This window comes from Gorilla gorilla, chromosome 14 (genome assembly GCF_029281585.2).
Source record: "Gorilla gorilla gorilla isolate KB3781 chromosome 14, NHGRI_mGorGor1-v2.1_pri, whole genome shotgun sequence".
Classification (NCBI taxonomy): domain Eukaryota; kingdom Metazoa; phylum Chordata; class Mammalia; order Primates; family Hominidae; genus Gorilla; species Gorilla gorilla.
Window position 1 is genome coordinate 67,724,249 of NC_073238.2, and position 20,554 is coordinate 67,744,802.

At 39.8% G+C, this 20,554-nt stretch overlaps 1 long non-coding RNA gene across 1 annotated transcript in view; it reads left to right on the forward strand.

Annotated features, from left to right (window-relative positions):
- Positions 1-10,296: 10,296 nt before the first annotated feature.
- The window catches only part of LOC129526110 (uncharacterized), a 29,550-nt gene continuing 19,292 nt past the window's right edge, over positions 10,297-20,554 (forward strand). The window contains exons 1-2 of the long non-coding RNA XR_008670718.2: positions 10,297-10,372; positions 16,564-16,636. This is a non-coding gene — a long non-coding RNA (uncharacterized lncRNA). The remainder of the gene's footprint in view (positions 10,373-16,563; positions 16,637-20,554) is intronic.

A 20,554-nucleotide genomic window follows, 5' to 3' on the forward strand; every position in this document is an offset into this window, starting at 1 on the left:
GAAGGAGAAATAAAATACTTTACAGACAAGCAAATGCTAAGAGATTTTGTCACCACCAGGCCTGCCCTAAAAGAGCTCCTGAAGGAAGCGCTAAACATGGAAAGGAACAACCGGTACCAGCCACTGCAAAATCATGCCAAAATGTAAAGACCATCGAGACTAGGAAGAAACTGCATCAACTAACGAGCAAAATCACCAGCTAACATCATAATGACAGGATCAAATTCACACATAACAATATTAACTTTAAATGTAAATGGACTAAATGCTCCAATTAAAAGACACAGACTGGCAAATTGGATAAAGAGTCAAGACCCATCAGTGTGCTGTATTCAGGAAACCCATCTCACGTGCAGAGACACACATAGGCTCAAAATAAAAGGATGGAGGAAGATCTACCAAGCAAATGGAAAACAAAAAAAGGCAAGCGTTGCAATCCTAGTCTCTGATAAAACAGACTTTAAACCAACAAAGATCAAAAGAGACAAAGAAGGCCATTACATAATGGTAAAGGGAACAATTCAACAAGAAGAGCTAACTATCCTAAATATATATGCACCCAATACAGGAGCACCCAGATTCATAAAGCAAGTCCTGAGTGACCTACAAGGAGACTTAGACTCCCACACATTAATAATGGGAGACTTTAACACCCCACTGTCAACATTAGACAGATCAACGAGACAGAAAGTCAACAAGGATACCCAGGAATTGAACTCAGCTCTGCACCAAGCGGACCTAATAGACATCTACAGAACTCTCCACCCCAAATCAACAGAATATACATTTTTTTCAGCACCACACCACACCTATTCCAAAATTGACCACATACTTGTAAGTAAAGCTCTCCTCAGCAAATGTAAAAGAACAGAGGTTATAACAAACTGTCTCTCAGACCACAGTGCAATCAAACTAGAACTCAGGATTAAGAAACTCACTCAAAACTGCACAACTACATGGAAACTGAACAACCTGCTCCTGAATGACTACTGGATACATAATGAAATGAAGGCAGAAATAAAGATGTTCTTTGAAACCAACGAGAACAAAGACACAACATACCAGAATCTCTGGGACGCATTCAAAGCAGTGTGTAGAGGGAAATTTATAGCACTAAATGCCCACAAGAGAAAGCAGGAAAGATCCAAAATTGACACCCTAACATCACAATTAAAAGAACTAGAAAAGCAAGAGCAAACACATTCAAAAGCTAGCAGAAGGCAAGAAATAACTAAGATCAGAGCAGAACTGAAGGAAATAGAGACACAAAAAACCCTTCAAAAAATTAATGAATCCAGGAGCTGGTTTTTTGAAAGGATCAACAAAATTGATAGACCGCTAGCAAGACTAATAAAGAAAAAAAGAGAGAAGAATCAAATAGACACAATAAAAAATGATAAAGGGGATATCACCACCGATCCCACAGAAATGCAAACTACCATCAGAGAATACTACAAAAACCTCTATGCAAATAAACTACAAAATCTAGGAGAAATGGATAAATTCCTCGACACATACACTCTCCCAAGACTAAACCAGGAAGAAGTTGAATCTCTGAATAGACCAATAACAGGAGCTGAAATTGTGGCAATAATCAATAGTTTACCAACCAAAAAGAGTCCAGGACCAGATGGATTCACAGCCGAATTCTACCAGAGGTACAAGGAGGAACTGGTACCATTCCTTCTGAAACTATTCCAATCAATAGAAAAAGAGGGAATCCTCCCTAACTCATTTTATGAGGCCAGCATCATTCTGATGCCAAAGCCGGGCAGAGACACAACCAAAGAAGAGAATTTTAGACCAATATCCTTGATGAACATTGATGCAAAAATCCTCAATAAAATACTGGCAAAACGAATCCAGCAGCATATCAAAAAGCTTATCCACCATGATCAAGTGGGCTTCATCCCTGGGATGCAAGGCTGGTTCAATATATGCAAATCAATAAATGTAATCCAGCATATAAACAGAGCCAAAGACAAAAACCACATGATTATCTCAATAGATGCAGAAAAAGCCTTTGACAAAATATAACAACCCTTCATGCTAAAAACTCTAAATAAATTAGGTATTGATGGGACATATTTCAAAATAATAAGAGCTATCTATGACAAACCCACAGCCAATATCATACTAAATGGGCAAAAACTGGAAGCATTCCCTTTGAAAACTGGCACAACACAGGGATGCCCTCTCTCACCACTCCTATTCAACATAGTGTTGGAAGTTCTGGCCAGGGCAATTAGGCAGGAGAAGGAAATAAATGGTATTCAATTAGGAAAAGAGGAAGTCAAATTGTCCCTGTTTGCAGACGACATGATTGTATATCTAGAAAACCCCATTGTCTCAGCCCAAAATCTCCTTAAGCTGATAAGCAACTTCAGCAAAGTCTCAGGCTACAAAATCAATGTACAAAAATCACAAGCATTCTTATACACCAACAACAGACAAACAGAGAGCCAAATCATGAGTGAACTCCCATTCACAATTGCTTCAAAGAGAATAAAATACCTAGGAATCCAACTTACAAGGGATGTGAAGGACCTCTTCAAGGAGAACTACAAACCACTGCTCAAGGAAATAAAAGAGGATACAAACAAATGGGAGAACATTCCATGCTCATGGGTAGGAAGAATCAATATCGTGAAAATGGCCATACTGCCCAAGGTAATTTACAGATTCAATGCCATCCCCATAAAGCTACCAATGACTTTCTTCACAGAATTGGAAAAAACTACTTTAAAGTTCATATGGAACCAAAAAAGAGCTCGCATCGCCAAGTCAATCCTAAGCCAAAAGAACAAAGTTGGAGGCATCACACTACCTGACTTCAAACTATACTACAAGGCTACAGTAACCAAAACAGCATGGTACTGATACCAAAACAGAGATATAGATCAATGGAACAGAACAGAGCCCTCAGAAATAACGCCGCATATCTACAACTATCTGATCTTTGACAAACCTGAGAAAAACAAGCAATGGGGAAAGGATTCCCTATTTAATAAATGGTGCTGGGAAAACTGGCTAGCCATATGTAGAAAGCTGAAACTGGATCCCTTCCTTACACCTTATACAAAAATCAATTCAAAATGGATTAAAGACTTAAACGTTAAACCTAAAACCATAAAAACCCTAGAATAAAACCTAGGCATTACCATTCAGGACATAGGCATGGGCAAGGACTTCATGTCCAAAACACCAAAAGCAATGGCAACAAAAGACAAAATTGACAAATGGGATCTAATTAAACTAAAGAGCTTCTGCACAGCAAAAGAAACTACCATCAGAGTGAACAGGCAACCTACAAAATGGGAGAAAATTTTCGCAACCTACTCATCTGACAAAGGGCTAATATCCAGAATCTACAATGAACTCAAAGAAATTTACAAGAAAAAAACAAACAACCCCATCAACAAGTGGGCAAAGGACATGAACAGACACTTCTCAAAAGAAGACATTTATGCAGCCAAAAAACACATGAAAAAATGCTCATCATCACTGGCCATCAGAGAAATGCAAATCAAAACCACAGTGAGATACCATCTCACACCAGTTAGAATGGCAATCATTAAAAATTCAGGAAACAACAGGTGCTGGAGAGGATGTGGAGAAATAGGCACACTTTTACACTGTTGGTGGGACTGTAAACTAGTTCAACCATTGTGGAAGTCAGTGTGGCGATTCCTCAAGGATCTAGAACTAGAAATACCATTTGACCCAGCCATCCCATTACTGAGTATATACCCAAAGGACTATAAATCATGCTGCTATAAAGACACATGCACATGTATGTTTATTGCGGCATTATTCACAATAGCAAAGACTTGGAACCAACCCAAATGTCCAACAATGATAGACTGGATTAAGAAAATGTGGCACATATACACCATGGAATACTTTGCAGCCATAAAAAATGATGAGTTCATGTCCTTTGTAGGGACATGGATGAAATTGGAAATCATCATTCTCAGTAAACTATCGCAAGAAGAAAAAACCAAACACCGCATATTCTCACTCATAGGTGGGAACTGAACAATGAGATCACATGGACACAGGAAGGGGAATATCACACTCTGGGGACTGTTGTGGGGTGGGGGGAGGGGGGAGGGATAGCATTGGGAGATATACCTAATGCTAGATGACGAGTTAGTGGGTGCAGTGCACCAGCATGGCACATGTATACATATGTAACTAACCTGTACAATGTGCACATGTACCCTAAAACTTAAAGTATAATAATAAAAAAAAAAAAAAAAAAAAGAAAATGTGGCACATATACACCATGGAATACTATGCAGCCATAAAAAATGATGAGTTCATGTCCTTTGTAGGGACATGGATGAAGCTGGAAACCATCATTCTCAGCAAACTATCGCAAGGACAAAAAACCAAACACCACATGTTCTCACTCATAGGTGGGAATTGAACAATGAGAACATATGGACACAGGAAGGGGAACATCACACACCAGGGCCTGTTGTGGGGTGGGGGCAGTGGGGAGGGATAGCATTAGGAGATATACCTAATGTTAAATGACGAGTTAATGGGTGCAGCACACCAACATGGCACATGTATACGTATGTAACTAACCTGCATGTTGTACACATGTACACTAAAACTTAAAGTATAATTAAAAAAAAAAAAAAAAAAAAAGAAGCTGGCCAAAACCCGCCAAATCCAAAATGGCAATGAAAGTAACCTCTGCTTGTCCTCACTGCTCATTATATGCTAATTATAAAGCATTGGCATACTAAAGGAAACTCCCACCAGTGCCATGACAGTTTACAAATGCTATGGCAACATCTGGAAGTTACTCTATATGGACTAAGAAAGGGAGGAACCCTCAGTTCTGGGAATTGCCCACCCCTTTTCTGGAAAACTCATGAATACCCACCCTTTGTTTAGCATATGATGAAGAAATAAGCATAAAAATAGACAACCAGCAGCCCTCAGGGCTGCTCTGCTTATGAAGTAGCCATTCTCTCATTCTTTTATTTTCTTAATAAACTTGGTTTCAGTTTACTCTATGGACTTGCCCTAAATTCTTTCTTGCAGGAGATCCAAGAACACTCTCTTGGTACCCCTTTCTGGTAACAAAAGTACAGAATTAACAGAATTTATTTACTTTTGTTTTTTAAGAAGTCTTCCACTGGCTCAAACTTTGAGTTAAATTTCAAAATTAATATATATGTTTTTCCTAGACAAGGGCATATTTCTTAAACCTGTGTTTTATGATTTTATAATTTAACATTTCTGATGAGGAAAAAACCTTAGGCAAACACCAAGAGCTCTCAAGAAACCTTCTAATTGACTTTTATATTACAAAACAGGCTCAGAATCAGAAAAGACATAGAATCTGACACATTATTAGGTACAGAATAATCAATGAAGAATGTGATTGATTGATCCAAAATGATTAGAGGAGAAACTGTAATTAGGTTAGTTGAAATTTGCATGACCCTGTGGGTTTGTACAGAAAGCTATTATATCTAGGATGGGAGGCTCTGTCTCCTTACCATGGAAATTTATTTAAATAAACCCAAATACAAGCAAACACTGCACATTTTCTCTCCTCTTTTTCCTCACTAGCTTTTACTTTGTTTGGACTTTGCAGATATCAGCAGGGAACAATGACCAGGTAGATACCATTTCATTCCTTAGCAACCTGCCCCATCTTCTACATCTTCATATGCTAAGCCCAACCATTAATTAATTCTACATGCTTTTCACTTTGGCCATGCTCATTAGACTTAAAATAAACAGAATTCAACCTTATTTATTTATTTATTTATTTATTTTTAGAGACAGGGCCTTGCTATATTGTCCAGGCTGGCATCAAACTCCAGGACTCAAGCAATCCTCCCACTTTGGCTTCCCAAGTAACTGGGATTCTTTCAAAATTAATTGAGATAATTTCCCTATTTTGGTAATTAAACTTGGAAAAGCAATAAAACAGGTTTTGAAAATGGAGAAGCATTTTTCATCACATGTTATCTTGAACACTAGACTCATACTATCTGGAAAGCAAAGATCTGTGATTAAGTATGTGTGGCAAATGCTGTATCTGCTGCTACTTTAAGGGTGGTCCATTAACTGCTGCCTGTCCCCAGACTGTTTCCTGTCTGTGACGTGATGCATACCAAAATGAGACTATGCAGAGACCTGAATAGAAACTTGATGTAATAATTTTATATCTGTTAAATCTAATAATTAAAAATTAGGGACTATTTTTATTTCCGTTTTCTAGTAAATCACTTCTATCATATTTTGCTAAAATAGTGCTCCAGTATGAATTAGGGAAAAAAAAAACCCCAAAACTGATCCTTCACCACAGATAGTCAGAGAAACAATGCTATATACTATTGTTTTTTCTTAGAGATTCACAGTATTTGCTATATAATAAAGATTCTGAGAAGCCACACAGTAAAGAGACTCATTTAATTCAGTGTTTCCAAATACTTCTGAGGCCTCAGAAATCTTTTTTTTCTTGTGGGTTACCTCTATTAATAGTCTATGTATTTCATGTTTTACAGAATACATCTTGGGAATTGTTAAATTACGATAAGCAATGTTCATAAAGTACTTTGGGCTGGGCATGGTGGCTCATGCCTCTAATCCCAGTGCTTTGGGAGGCCAAGGCAGGTGGATCACCTGAGGTCAGGAGTTCCATACCAGCCTGACCAGCATGGTGAAACCCCATCTCTACTAAAAATAGAAAAGTTAGCTGGGCATGGTGGTGTGCACCTGTAGTCCCAGCTACTCAGGAGGCTGAGGCAGGAGAATTGCTTGAACCCAGGAGGTGGAGGTTGCAGTGAGCTGAGATTGTGCCACTGCACTCCAGTCTGGGCATACTTTATATTTTTGAATGCACAGGAATATCTTATTAAAAAACTACTCAAAATGAAGTCAGTGGCTAAATACCACACACCAAACATGATGCCATATTACATATTCAGGAATGTGTGTGTTTAACTATTTAGGATATTAAAAAGTTGTAGTACCTACTCACATACCTTCAAGAGTTGATCCATGTGAGGATAAACTAATTTAACTCCAGATAAAAAGTCAGAAATAAAAGTGATGGAAGACAAAGATTTTGACTGTTTATTCGTGTCAAAAATAGAAGACACTGAATCCAGTTTTCATGCATGACATGTTGGAGCCACCGATCATGTAAATTCCTATCCTGTTCACGACTATGTCTTTAATGGTGTAAAATTTGGATATTTGGAAAAGCTCAAGAAGAGCCTGGAGATTTGGTTTACATAAACTGGAGGCCAGGCCGTTGGCTTTCTGTGTCACTGAGAGTCCAAAAGCTGGTGTAGAAGACTGCACTTTCTTATTCAAGTGACAAAATAATCTGTACTCTGTCAAATTGAAACTGCAACAAAGAAAATAGAAATATAGTTAATTTCTTCAAGTGTTGAATTTAAAAATCAAGGTGCACAGGGATAGCAATGTATGGAGATGTTTCTTGGGAGCCATGGGTGGCACCTCACCCACAGGGTGGCATTTCCTTGGGGAATTCTCTATGGTCCTGGGTTTAGCTGTACTCTTTGGCATTGAAAACAGTATCTTATTAGTGCTTCACAAATGATCATATGTTTGGAGCAAGTGATGTTGAAGCTCCCAACAACACTGATAATTAAAATTAGATTATCTAGGGCACAGCAGTGAAGAATACATGTTCTAGATGCAAGTTCCCTAGGTTCAAATCCTGGCTTCTCCATTATGACCTTGGCTAAGCGACTTAGCTCTCAGTCCTGTTGTGAGAACCGAAGGAGGAAATGAGTTTAAAGTGCTTAGAATGTTACTGGTGTGGAGCAGGCACGGCATAATAGTCAGCTGTTATAATTTACACTGATAAATGCAATGTCAAGTGGAGTATACCTTCAAACTGGCTTGATCAGCTTATCTCACTTTGTGGGTAAGCTCCACAGGAAGCCAAATTATCTGCAGCTGCCTGGCAATCACGGTGTTGGAAGGAGTTACCTCTATCTTTATGCTTTATAGCACTGGGTTATGACCACATGATGCATTCTGTCAGGTTCATGGATGCAGCTGGCAAACAGATTCCAGTAGTTTATGGGCCAGAGTTGCTGGCTGTCCTGAGAGATATCCTGCCTGTTTATGGTGACTCTGCATGCTTATATGCTAAAATGAGGGTAATAAAGAATTACTCCCTTTATGCTGATTTTAGAGGGTAGATCTCAGAGGGCAACCTTATTTCTATACTCACAGAGATCTTCTTCCTGTTGTTCTTACCACATACCTACCTCCTATGAGATATGTATGTATCTAGACTCAGAGTTTATCTGTGAGTTGAAGAGACAAGACTGAGACTTCTATTAGCAAACAATCTACACTTGAAAGAGATGATCACTCAGTGTGAAGATTTGCAAAACAAAGTCACAATTTCGGAAATGATGTGGATCTTACTGAGTGCAATTACATTTCCACAGTTGCCTATTGAGTTGAAACCTTAGGATTTATCCCAATTATCAAGTGTCTGCTGTATTGGTTTGGTCAAATTTCTAAAAAAATGGATTATACTTAAAGAAAATCATGCCCACTATACAAGGCATATCAGAATAATCCTGGAAAGTTTGACTCTTGCCACAATCAAGCCAATATTTGGGCCCTTCTGGGTTTGTGATCATAGATTATCTTCTGTGAAGTTGTCTAAATTGGATGCTGGAAACTCTCATCAGTGATGTGAACCTGTGGTGAGATTAGAGTTATGCATAGCAGTTTTCACCCACGGTTTAGTCTGTTTAATACTGATATTTTCATGGTCTTGTTAAACACTGTTGAGTGGTTACAACTAAACTAGCTTTTGTTTTAGTCTGGAAAAATATTCGTAATATATATATTGAACAAGAATTCATATCTACAATTTATAAAGAACTACAAATTATTAAGTAAAAGACAAAACATTCCATTTTTAAAATGAGCAGAAATGTTGAACAGGTGTTTCACCAAAGAAGACATACAAATATTCCTCAAATTCCCAAAAGGTATGGAATTGCACTACTCATGAGGGAAGTGCAAATCAAAACCACAACAATATCACTATATACCTAGAATAGTTAAAGACTGAGAGTACCAAGTGTCGACAAGGGTGCAGATCAACTGAAACTCTCATACACCCCAGGTAAGTGCAAACTGGTACAATCATTAGGGAAAACTCTTTGTCAGTATCTACTAAAGCTAAACATATAATTTCACGACTCAGCAATTTCACTCTCAGGAATATCCAAGAAAATTGAGTACAAATTTCTACCAGATATGTACAAGAGTGTTCACAGCTACTAAGCTTGCTCTTTTTATGAATAAAGTGGATCAAGCTGGTTTTGGACTGCTTTTTCTGTACTGTTAAAAGTTGACCTCCATAATTGGCAGTGATTTAGCAGTGAAAAATCAGGCCATTCATTTGTGTGTGGATCATTGTAGAGCTGATTATTAAGAAGGTTGGATATTCCTATTCTTTATTGTCCCCATTTAACACAGCATGTAGATTTTGTGTATCATTCATTTTCCTTGAATTTTAAGATGAGAGAATATGAAAATAAACTTTTAATTAGCAATCTAGTGAAGAAAATAGACTCATATCCCAATATTGCAGTATGTCTCTTTTTTCTTCACTTATAAAGCCTTTTAAAAATAATCTCCATCATTTCAACTTGGCAATGAACCTACAGCATGACAATCAAAATTAACTTACAGTTTTCATTAAGTGCAGTCTAGACTGTATCTTTACCCAAACTCAAAGCACAAGCAATTTGATTTGCTGCTTATCCAAAACTTCCTCCTAAAGAGAAAAAGTGAAAGTATGTATGATTGCTTTCAAACCTTAGAGGAGGTAAGTACAGTGTTCAATAACTTCATCAAATAGGATCTAAATTTTATGGTGTAAATGCCAGGTTTCACAGGTCAGTGAGCCTTTTCAAATGGTACACAGGCTGCCTATATCAAATTTGTACAAAAGAATTGATTTTGGTGGTTGGAATAAGGCCATTTCAGTCTTGCTGCAAGCTTTCCAGAAATAATAGTGCTATATTAGGAGATAAATTATATATAGATTACTGTTTTTAAGTATTATTCAGAATGTTAACAACTAGTATAATGGACTTTCTTATTGCAATTCTAAATAGCAAGTGTCAACCTGATTTTTAATGTTCTCCAGTGTGCCTCAGCAGTTGTGTAGATTCTAGGGAAAGCTGTGCTGTCTGGCCGACAGAAACATCATGTTTTATTCTCACCTTTTGTTTTCTTCCTTTTAGGTCTGTTATGCTTCTGTTATTGGCAGGACAGCCAGAGGAGGCAGACAGGACCTTTGATGCCTGGCAAGCTGTACCACTGGGAGGTAGGGAGAAGTGTGTTTTCAAAATGGAAATTCTTAGTGTGTTTTGCTTTTGTGTGAGATATTAATTGGCAGAAAGATTGGTAGGTATGTAATGTGTTATACTCAGCCTTCTATAATGCATCATGTGCCCTGGTGAACTCTTATTTTGGGATCACTTCTCAGCATGGATACTTTTCCTAATTTTTCAGTTTACCCATTCTGAGAGGTCACAAGGGTTTTGTGCAGCACATATAAGCAACAACTCTTTTTTAACAGGACTTTCCATAGCTATATGTCTTCAGTGGTTAGGAATTGAATATCTGGAGTGTTCTGTGTATATAAAAGTACAGAGTTCTGTAGAGAAAGCCTTATCCAATTCCTTTAAGCATACTTTTTTCCATCTGCGTATACCTGTTGCCCTTTCAATGTTGCTCTGTTGTTTGCATGTTTGCCTTCTTGATTAGGGCAGGCATCCCTACCATCTTTGCTTCCCTCCCAGGGTCTAGCATAGTGTCTGGCACATCGTAGGTGATTTTGTTTGTTAATTAACTGCCACCCTATATTGGGGCTGAAGACTAAAATATGGCAAAATCTGAAAAAATGTCAAATGCAGAATATTTGCTAATGTGAAAACGAGATTTAAAACTGAGTCTCTATGATGCTCAAGTGGAAAGAAATTCAGAAACCCTATTTATTTCTGAAAAAAGCAAAGCAATACTGTGCTGCAAACCATAACAACAAAAAAAAGATACATGTTTCCACAGTGTAAATGCTTCCCACTGCTGATGTCCATCTGCAAATTGGAAGTTGGATGGATCTCAATGGTCCTTTCAAGCTTTAAATTTTTCAGCATTTTTGGCATAAAGTATTAATGGCTTTTATTTTGCTTTTTTTCTTTATATTTCAAAGATCTTATGTTCTTGCTGCCTTTCAGAATGCACAAAAATATAGATTCAATCTGGAATGGCTTTACTAATCAGGAAACTTACAATAGACTTTACAACCAAGATATTACAAAGAAAACTTCCAAACCTTGTGCATTAGTCCTTTTATTTCGCATGGCTATAAATAAATACCTGAGGCTGGATGATGCATAAAGAAAAGAGATTTAGTTGGTGCACAGTTCTGCAGGCTGTACAGGAAGGATGGTGCTGGCATCTGCTTCTGATGAGTATGCAGAAAGCTTACAATCATGATGGAAGGCAAAGAGGGGAACAGGCGGTTACATGGTGAGACAGGGAGCAAGGGGGTGGTGGGGAGGTGCATATTCTTTTAACCAACCCCATCTCATGTGAGCTCAGAGCAAGAACTCACACATTATGGTGAGGATGGCAGCCAGGTATTTGTATTAGTCTGTTCTCATGCTGCTAACAAAGACATATCTGAGACTGCGTAATTTATAAAGGAAAGAGGTTTAATTGACTCACAGTCCAGCATGGCTGGGGAGGCCTCAGAAAACTTACAATCATGGCAGAAGGGGAAAACAAACATGTCCTTCTCCACATGGTGGCAGCAAGGAGAAGTATAAGTGAAGGGTGGGGGGGAAGCCCCCTATGAAACCATCAGATCTAGTGAGAACTCACTCACTATCACGAAAACAGTTTGGGGGTAACTGCCCCCATGATTCAATTACCTCCCACCAGGTCCCTCTCACAATATGTGGGGATTATGAGAACTACAATTCAAGATGAGATTTGGGTGGGGACACAGCCAAACCGTATCAGCATTCATGAGGGATCTGCTCCCATGACCCAAACAGCTCCCACCAGGCCCTACCTCCAATGCAGGGGATTACATTTCAACGTGAGATTTAGAGGGGACAAACATCCAAACTATGTCACCTCATTTTTTTATGCCTCAATAATATCTGCAACTGGCATAACAAATGACATGTTTCATGTCTATTTAATACCTGCCAACTGTGCTTTAAAATGTAAATGAAGGGCCAGGCACGGTGGCTCACATCTGTAATCCCAGCACTTTGGGAGGCTGAGGCGGGCAGATCATGAGGTCAGGACATCGAGAGCATCCTGGCTAACACGGTGAAACCCCATCTCTACTAAAAATACAAAAAAAAAAAAAAAAAAAAATTAGCTGGGCGTGGTGATGGTCGCCTGTAGTCCCAGCTACTCGGGAGGCTGAGGCAGGAAAATGGCGTGAACCCGGGAGGTGGAGCTTGCAGTGAGCCGAGATCGCGCCACTGCACTCCAGCCTGGGCAACAGAGCAAGACTGTCTCAAAAAAAAAAAAAAAAAAAAAAGTAAGTGAAGTAGGATAACTAATTTTAATAGAATCATCTCAAATTACCTTCCCTCCCGCTATTAAAATGACCTCCTTAGGTTTATAATGGTTTATTTCATTGTTAAGTAAAAATCCTCTTCTTTCTGTGGGCCCAGCACGCCCACTCAGGTGGTTGTTTAACGGCACACAATCAAGGACAGTCTAACCAGTCAGGATGGTTTCAGTTTAATGTCCACTTTAGTCTCAGTGGCTCATTTAATCACTTGGAATAATAGCGGTTCTCAGATGTTTAATGTATTTCTCAGAGCCAAGGTGTTCAGGGTTACTACAGGCAAGGCAGTCCCTTATGAAGAAAGAGGGGATCTGATTCTTTCTTGGCTCCAGCCACACATAAACGGCCTCCTTTCCATTGCCTACTCTTCATGTTTGACTCCCTGTCCTCACTTCTCCTCCCTGGGGGAGCGTGTGTTCTTATGTGTGTTCTTTACTATGGGAACTTGGAACTGAAAGGGACCTCTAAGGTCATCTGTACGTTTCATAGATGAGGAAGCTGAGGCCTGTGGAGGTCATGTGTCCTGCTGGAGGTCACACAGCTAGTGCGGGGAGTGCTGGACCTGGACTCTGGGTCTTTTGACTTCCACTCCAGAGACTTTTTCCTTCTCTTAGGCTTAGAAAGGGACAGTAGAGGCATCAGAGATTCCATGTGGCATTTTAAAATAGCGAGACTTTCTTTTAAGATTTTTCTGTCTTGTTTTACAAAGATGTTAAAAAAAATTTCCCAGTTCTCCCATTTTCTTATATGGAAGATAATCTGACATTCTGTGCAGAGAATTGACTATTTCCCACAAAATAAACAGTGGAAAGCAAGTAGCACAAGTATTTAGGGATATCAGGGGTCCTCAGTGCTCCAAGCTTCCGACAGCTCAGTAAACATCCCCTCCCTGATTGTCATGGGAGAGGAAGAGGCAGGAAGAAGCAGTGTTCAGAGGACTGGGGATTACAGGAGGAGCAGTGTTGCAGTGAGTAAGTGAGTGAGTGAGTAGTATTTTTGGCATTGCAATAGGTCTATTTTTCCAGAAAGTACAAAAACACAGAATCACCAGGCTCAGAAAGCCTAGCAGTCAACAAGACTCATTTCTAAGGCACCAAGTAAAATGCCAACAAGATACTGCATGTCACATCGGAGATCCTAGAAGAAAAGCTAGGCATCTCTGTATGTTCCACGTAGATCTACAGGAAGTGTGGTATCCATCTCACAGTGGGAAGTTCTGGCCCTGCAACAGTAATACCAACACGCAGGGGGAATGACTAGATGCCTGCCTGGAAGAAGCAGGAGTGGTAAAGAATACTGAGCGGAGCGGGGGACGCTAAGCTTCTAAACACTTAGATGGTGGGGATCCATGCATAGGAAGTTAGAAAAGACTGAAACAGACATGAGAGACTCCCCCCATTCTCTTACCTTTGACCCTTGTTTCTTTTCTCTTTTTCTCCCTTTGCCCTTCATGCTACCACCCCATCCCCAAATCCTAACTAAGCTGCAAAGGGCAACGCTTGTAAAAGCATCTCTTGAGAGCACTGTTATGACAGTTTTGGGGATGAGATTGCATGAATGCCTGAACAACATTCTAAATTCAAATTTCAGAGCAGTTAAAGATGAAACTGGGCCTGGTGCAGTGGCTCACACCTGTAATCCCAGAACTTTGGGAGGCCGAGGCAGGTGGATCACGAGGTCAGGAGATTGAGACCATCTTGGCTAACACAGTGAAACCACGTCTCTACTAAAAATACAAAAAATTAGCCAGGTATTGGGGCATGTGCCTGTAGTCCTAGCCACTCTGGAGGCTGAGGCAGGAGAATGGCGTGAACCCGGGAGGTGGAGATTGCAGTGAGCCGAGATTGCGCCACTATACTCCAGCCTGGTGACAGAGCAAGACTCTCTCAAAAAAAAAAAAAAAAAAAAAAAACTAAAAAAAAAATATAAAAAAAAAGATGAAACTGCTACCTGAGCTGGACCACAAGGACACATACTTCTCTTATCTCCGCACACTATAAAACTCCAATCCTGCTTCTCTTCTACTCAGAGAGGTCCCTGGTTTTCAGAGGTTTCCTGATGTACATTGGCTGGATGAAGTCATTAATCTCTATTGGAATCATTTAAACAATTTTCTTTTGACAGAGGGAATAGTGATCATAAATTAAGGGTTTTAACCTTTGACTTTTTGGGTGAGCCTGTGAAAGACACATCTCAGGACACTAAATGGAGTGTTACAATGAGACTGAGTTAGAAAATGAGGAAGATACTAGGTTTGACTCAGGGCCAGTAGAAAAAGCAGGTGGAACTAGATTTAAACAACTGCTCTGCTTTCAGAAAGTAGGTTTGCACCCAGAATCAGCCAGAATCTAGCTTAAGGACAATGTCCTCCATAGTGTCAAGCCTGTCAAATACTTCTGACACCCATCCTGAGTGTGGAGGTCACCAGGACTATTTTCACTTTAGACCAGTTGGCTACAAACTTGGAGATCCCTGTGGAATCCCTCAGGTTTGATAATTTGGTGAAGTAACTCATAGAACTCAGGAAAGTGCTATACTTACAATTGCAGTCTTATGATAGCAAACAATGCAAATCAGAACCAGCCAATGAAAGAGAAACATAGGGTAGAATCTGGGACTGGGAAGGTCCTAAACACCAAACTTTCATCTCAGGGACACAGCACCTTCCTGGCATCAATGTGTGGCAATGTGCAGAACATTGCCAACTTAGAAAGCACATCCTAGCTTTGGTTTATGGAGTTTTTATTTGATGGGCATAATTGATTGAGTTGTTCCCCACATGGTTGAGCTCAGTCTCCAGCCCTTTCCTCTCCAGAGGTCAGGTTGATTTCACTTGACCTAAAGTTCCAATTCTTTAATCGCATGTTTGCTCTTTGTGGCATGACCCCATCCTAAACCTATCCATGTGGCTCTATCCATATCATCTATCCTAACCTATCCTAAACCTATCCATATCATCTCTTTAGCATAAACTGTCACGTACCCACTGTGAGTCACTTTGTTAGCACAGATGGTCATGTATGGTCTGAGGGACCATGATGAATAACAAAGGCGCCACTATCAGTTGGGCAATTCCAAGGGTTTAGAGGTTACCTCTAAGGAGCCAGGAAAAACGCCAGACTTCTGACTGGGTGAAGTTAATTCTTCACCACACTGTTTGGCAATGTGGGTTGACCCAAAGCTCATGTATGTGTAAACTTGTCAGGTTGCAAAAAGGTGTGGCAAGCAGGTGGTCAGGGAGCATGAGCGGTGGGACAAAATGCTGTCAGGAGACTCGTGGCCACCTGCCATGGTCCAGAACCGCATGGGCTGAACTCTGCTTCACCAAGAGACCAGGTGAGACATGCTACCTGAGTAGAAATGCAGCTATTGCACATATTTGGTCAGAACAGTCCAATCTCTAGGCTTGCCCCAGTTTTTACATTCAAGTAGACCACTAGTGGCTATGAATTCATAGTCTAAGCTTCTATCTTCACACAACAAAAACAGAAATATCTGATGATGACAGAGTAATAAGTGTTGCTTAAAACAAATTCTCAATCCTTTAGAGTGAGAGAGAGAGAGAGAGAGAGTAAGCGAGCGAGGTAGCAGGCCAGAGAGCAAAGACTTGGGGAAATTGTCAGGTTATCTCTAAATAATTAGCATTTGGATTTCAATGTGCTCTGAGGTATGCACTTGCTCACAGAGACACTCTGGTTTAGGAAATAGTAATCTTGTTTTGCTCTTCATTAAAAGCTGGAACAGTTTGTCTTTGAGGCTAATGCAATGCAAGTGGCTAAGCTGATTTGTGTTTTCTCAAATTCCCCAGGTGCTAGGGACTGGGTAGCTTATTGGACTTCAAAGGGCTTCTCCTCATGAGAAGTAAGTACAGGAAGTTAAGATGTTACCCAGAATAGGAATAGGAGATTCTTCTCTCCTAGGACATGCTTCTCTCAGATCACCTGGAGGCAAGGCAGAAAGCAGATGAGTGGCACTGAGGATAATGGGATGAAGGTAAGGAAAGATTAATTCTGGGCATTTTGTATTCCTCGGTTGTATCTCAGGACTTTTAATCAGGGAGCCTATAATGCTGGATTATTAGTCCTTTGTTACAAGAAAACTTCTTTTAAACTATCTCCAAGGTGGTTCAGTGCAAGGAACATTGTGCATGGATTCAGAAGAGCTAGGTTTGAATAAGACTGCCTCACTTACTAACTGTGCAATCCTTGGTCAATCCACTAAACTTTCTACCTCTGTTTTCTCATCTGTAAAATGGGAATAAAAATATTTATCTTAAAGATTATCAGAATTAATGAAATAATGCATATAAAAATGGAACACACTGTCTTTTCATAATGGGTGTTCGGTAAGCATTTCTTTTCCTCACCTTGCCTGCTTCCTTTTACTCCAGCACTACATAATCTAAAACCTCTTGCTACTCAAAGGCTTTTGAGCCGCCACTTTGACACAGAATTCTGCATTGTCTCTAAAAGTCTAATTCACCCTGCAAACCCAAATTCTGCTTAATTGCTTCCTTCTACCATTGCTCTTGGCAAGCTCTGTATAACTCAGTTTGAAATTTAACCCTATTTGCCCCTTGTCAAGGGGACTGTGCTTGGGGGGTAAGCTGTTTCTGAAGAATTGTGCAATTTAGGAAAATTAAGTTTCAGGCCAGCCATGTAGCTCTGACAGCTTAGACTGCTTAGTACTTAGCAATAATGGAGAAAATGCCAGTAAAAATGACAAAACGGCAGCGCCCTGACCCACCAGGTAATTGTGTATTGAATATGTCTTGGCTCAAACCAGGGATGATTTTGCTTAAATGAACTGAGGACAAAACTGCTTGTTGTAAGTCATATAAAACAAGACCAGTGCTCTGGGTAATTAAAGATGCAAACTAGCAGCACAAGATGTTTGACAATGGAAGGTGAATATCACTGGCTTTAAAGAAGCGAGATGGGGGGGAGGGCAAACCATTCCTGTTTAATGAACTGATTTCAGGCATGTATATGGGCACCAGGAAAGAGAGGCAGTCATTCAAACCTAGCTGTATATATTTTTTTTAATATTAGAAGAAAAAAGATTAGAGATATTGGTTGTCCTGGGTTCACAACTGCTCTTATCATCCTGCAGAGGCACAGAGAGGAGCAAAGAAGGTAAAGAGTTTGAAGGAGATAAGTACAAAACCACAGAGTGAATTTGTGCAGGAATAAGGATTAAAGCTGTTAAGTGCTTTAGTCACTTGATCCTGCTAATCTTTGTTCTCTAATGTGAAAAATTCATGGGCTTTAGGAGGAGACTACTGTAGGTTCCTATGTGAAACCAGGAATGACTGTCATTGTGTAATCCCCACATATTTGCACCCTATCTTTTCAGTAATCAGAAATAGGCAGCTGGGGAAGGCAGGAGAGAGATTAGCTCTCAATTTCCCAGCACATTGTGTTTTTGTGTTGCAGCATCTTTAATTACTGAAAAGTAATTCATTGAATAGCACCCTAGTGGCTTGAAAGAGTTAAAGCAGCTTCCAGAAGTGCCTAACCTTCTCCCAGGGAGTAGCTTAAGTACAGAGAAAATCTGGCTCAATAAATACTAAGCAATGAGAATCAACTGATAAGGGTCAAACTCCACAAAACAAAATTGAACCAATAGATCATTTAATCCAGTACCTTCTCCATAAATCCTTTTCACCATAAAGCACTATTTACTCTTTAATTTCCATGAATTGATGGCCATTCTTCCTCAATCCTTTGAGGTCAGGTTAATATCCATTTATTCGTTTCATTCCATCCATCCTTCCATCCATCCATCCATCTTATTGAGCACCTACTGTGCACGGCTCTGTAATAAATAAGAAACAGTCTTTTTCTGTAAATAACTCACTGGAAGAGAGAGATGGGATGAGATGGAAATATATAACCAACTCCGCAAGAGCCTCTGTAGAGAATCTCCTCCAGAAGTCCTCACTAATATAACCATGTATTTCCTGAATATTTTAAAGAGGTAATAGCAGGAGCTGGCTACAGAATCCCAAGCTCTTCTATTTATTATGCAGGCAAAATTTAAAATTTGTGTGTATGGGACACAATTGCTTTAAGAATGAGAAACATAAATTCATTATATATACACACAGATATGATGTATCTATCTCTATCTCTATCAACATATTTGGGCATCCTAGAGTCTTTCCTTTACCTTACAAACTATATTCAATCAATTATTATGTTGTACTTATTCTACTACCTTTATATTTTTTAAAATCTGTACATTTTTCTCTATCCTTACTGCCACTACCTTAGTACAAGCCACCGCGGTTCCTCATTTAGTTTTTAGTACTTGCTCCTGTCTTGCTACATTCCAGTCTTACTCCTTTTTCTCTCAAATCTATTCTTCAAATTGAAAACAGAGTGTGCCTTGCTTAAGACCCATCAGTGGCTCCTAGTTGCGCACAGGATAAATAAAGTCTTAACTCCTTAGCATGATGTACAAAGTCCATCATGTTCGCCTCTCTAGAACCATCTCCTGATGCTCCTCTTTTGAATTCCCTGCCCTAAGACTCTGAATGCACCATGTTCTATCTTGCCTCCTAGGTTTTGTGCCTCTTGTTCTTTGCTGGGAGTATCCTGTTCCAGCCAAGCTCAAGCCCCACGCCCTTTCCTCTGTATACTCAACTAAGTTCCATGAGCTAAAACATCTCTTCATTCAAAATTCCTTTCTTGAATGTCCACTCCCTTTTTCTTTCTTCCAAAACACAGTGTGCTTCGCATCATTTCTTTTTTTTTAATTGAGACGGAGTCTCACTCTGTCACCCAAGCTGGAGTATAGTGGCTCCATCTCGGCTCTCTACAACCCCTGCTGCCCGGGTTGAAGCAATTCTCCTGCCTCAGCCTCTCAAGTAGCTGGGACTACAGGCATGTGCTACTGTACCTGGCTAATTTTTTTTTAATTTATTTTAATTTTTTTTATTTTCAGTAGAGATGGGGTTTCGCCATATTGGCCAGGCTGGTCTTGAACTCCTGACCTCAGGTGATCCATCTGCCTCGGCATCCCAAAGTGCTGGGATTACAGGCGTGAGCCACTGCACCCAGCCTATTTCTTTGTCTTCTCATAGCATCCGTTGTCTTTTCCATACTAAAGTATAGATGCTTCATTTCTTGTCATCTATCTTTCTAGTTGTTTGATGGCAAGTTCTAAGTCTCGATTGTTTAACAATATATTCTCTAATACTTAGCTTATCATGAAGCACAAAACATTTAACAATTATGTTAAACAAATGACTGAAAGTAAGATAAATGCTCAATAAAGGGTGAGTTCAGTTTCAATTTTTCCCTAAACTGGGCCTTTCATAAATGGGCTCATCTTATATGAGTCCTTCCTAAATTTTATTGATGGGTGAATTGGAAATAGAAGGGAAGAGCATTCCAAACACCTTTGGTGATTCAAGTCCTTGTTTCTAAAAACACTAAACTAGAATTTTGAAAATTAGGGTGATCAACTGTCCTGATTTTCCTGGGACTGTTCCTTAAATCCTGCTTCCCAGGAAAGCTCTCACTCTTGATTTAGCCCTGAAAGTCTCATGTACTAGGAAATCCCTCAGTCCTGGGACAACTGGGTAAACTGGGGCAGTTGTTTGCCCTAGAAGTCTTATGTCTTAGAGGTTATCTTCCTAGTATTTCTGCCCTATTTAGTTGCAGAAACCTCTAGCATCTCCAGGGGATGTAGCTGAATGAGAATCTAAAGGGAGTGTGAGCTGAGGCCAGGAGGTAGAAGACTTGGCAATATCCTCACAGTAGTCCAGTGTTGGAACTGATGAAGCTGATACTCGAATCCACGATGGAACATCTGCAAAGCTCCCTTTCTTGGCAGCTGTGAGGGCGGCAGGAGTCCTGGGCTGGAGTTGGAACACCTTGGGAAATCTAATTAGAGATTCTCCAA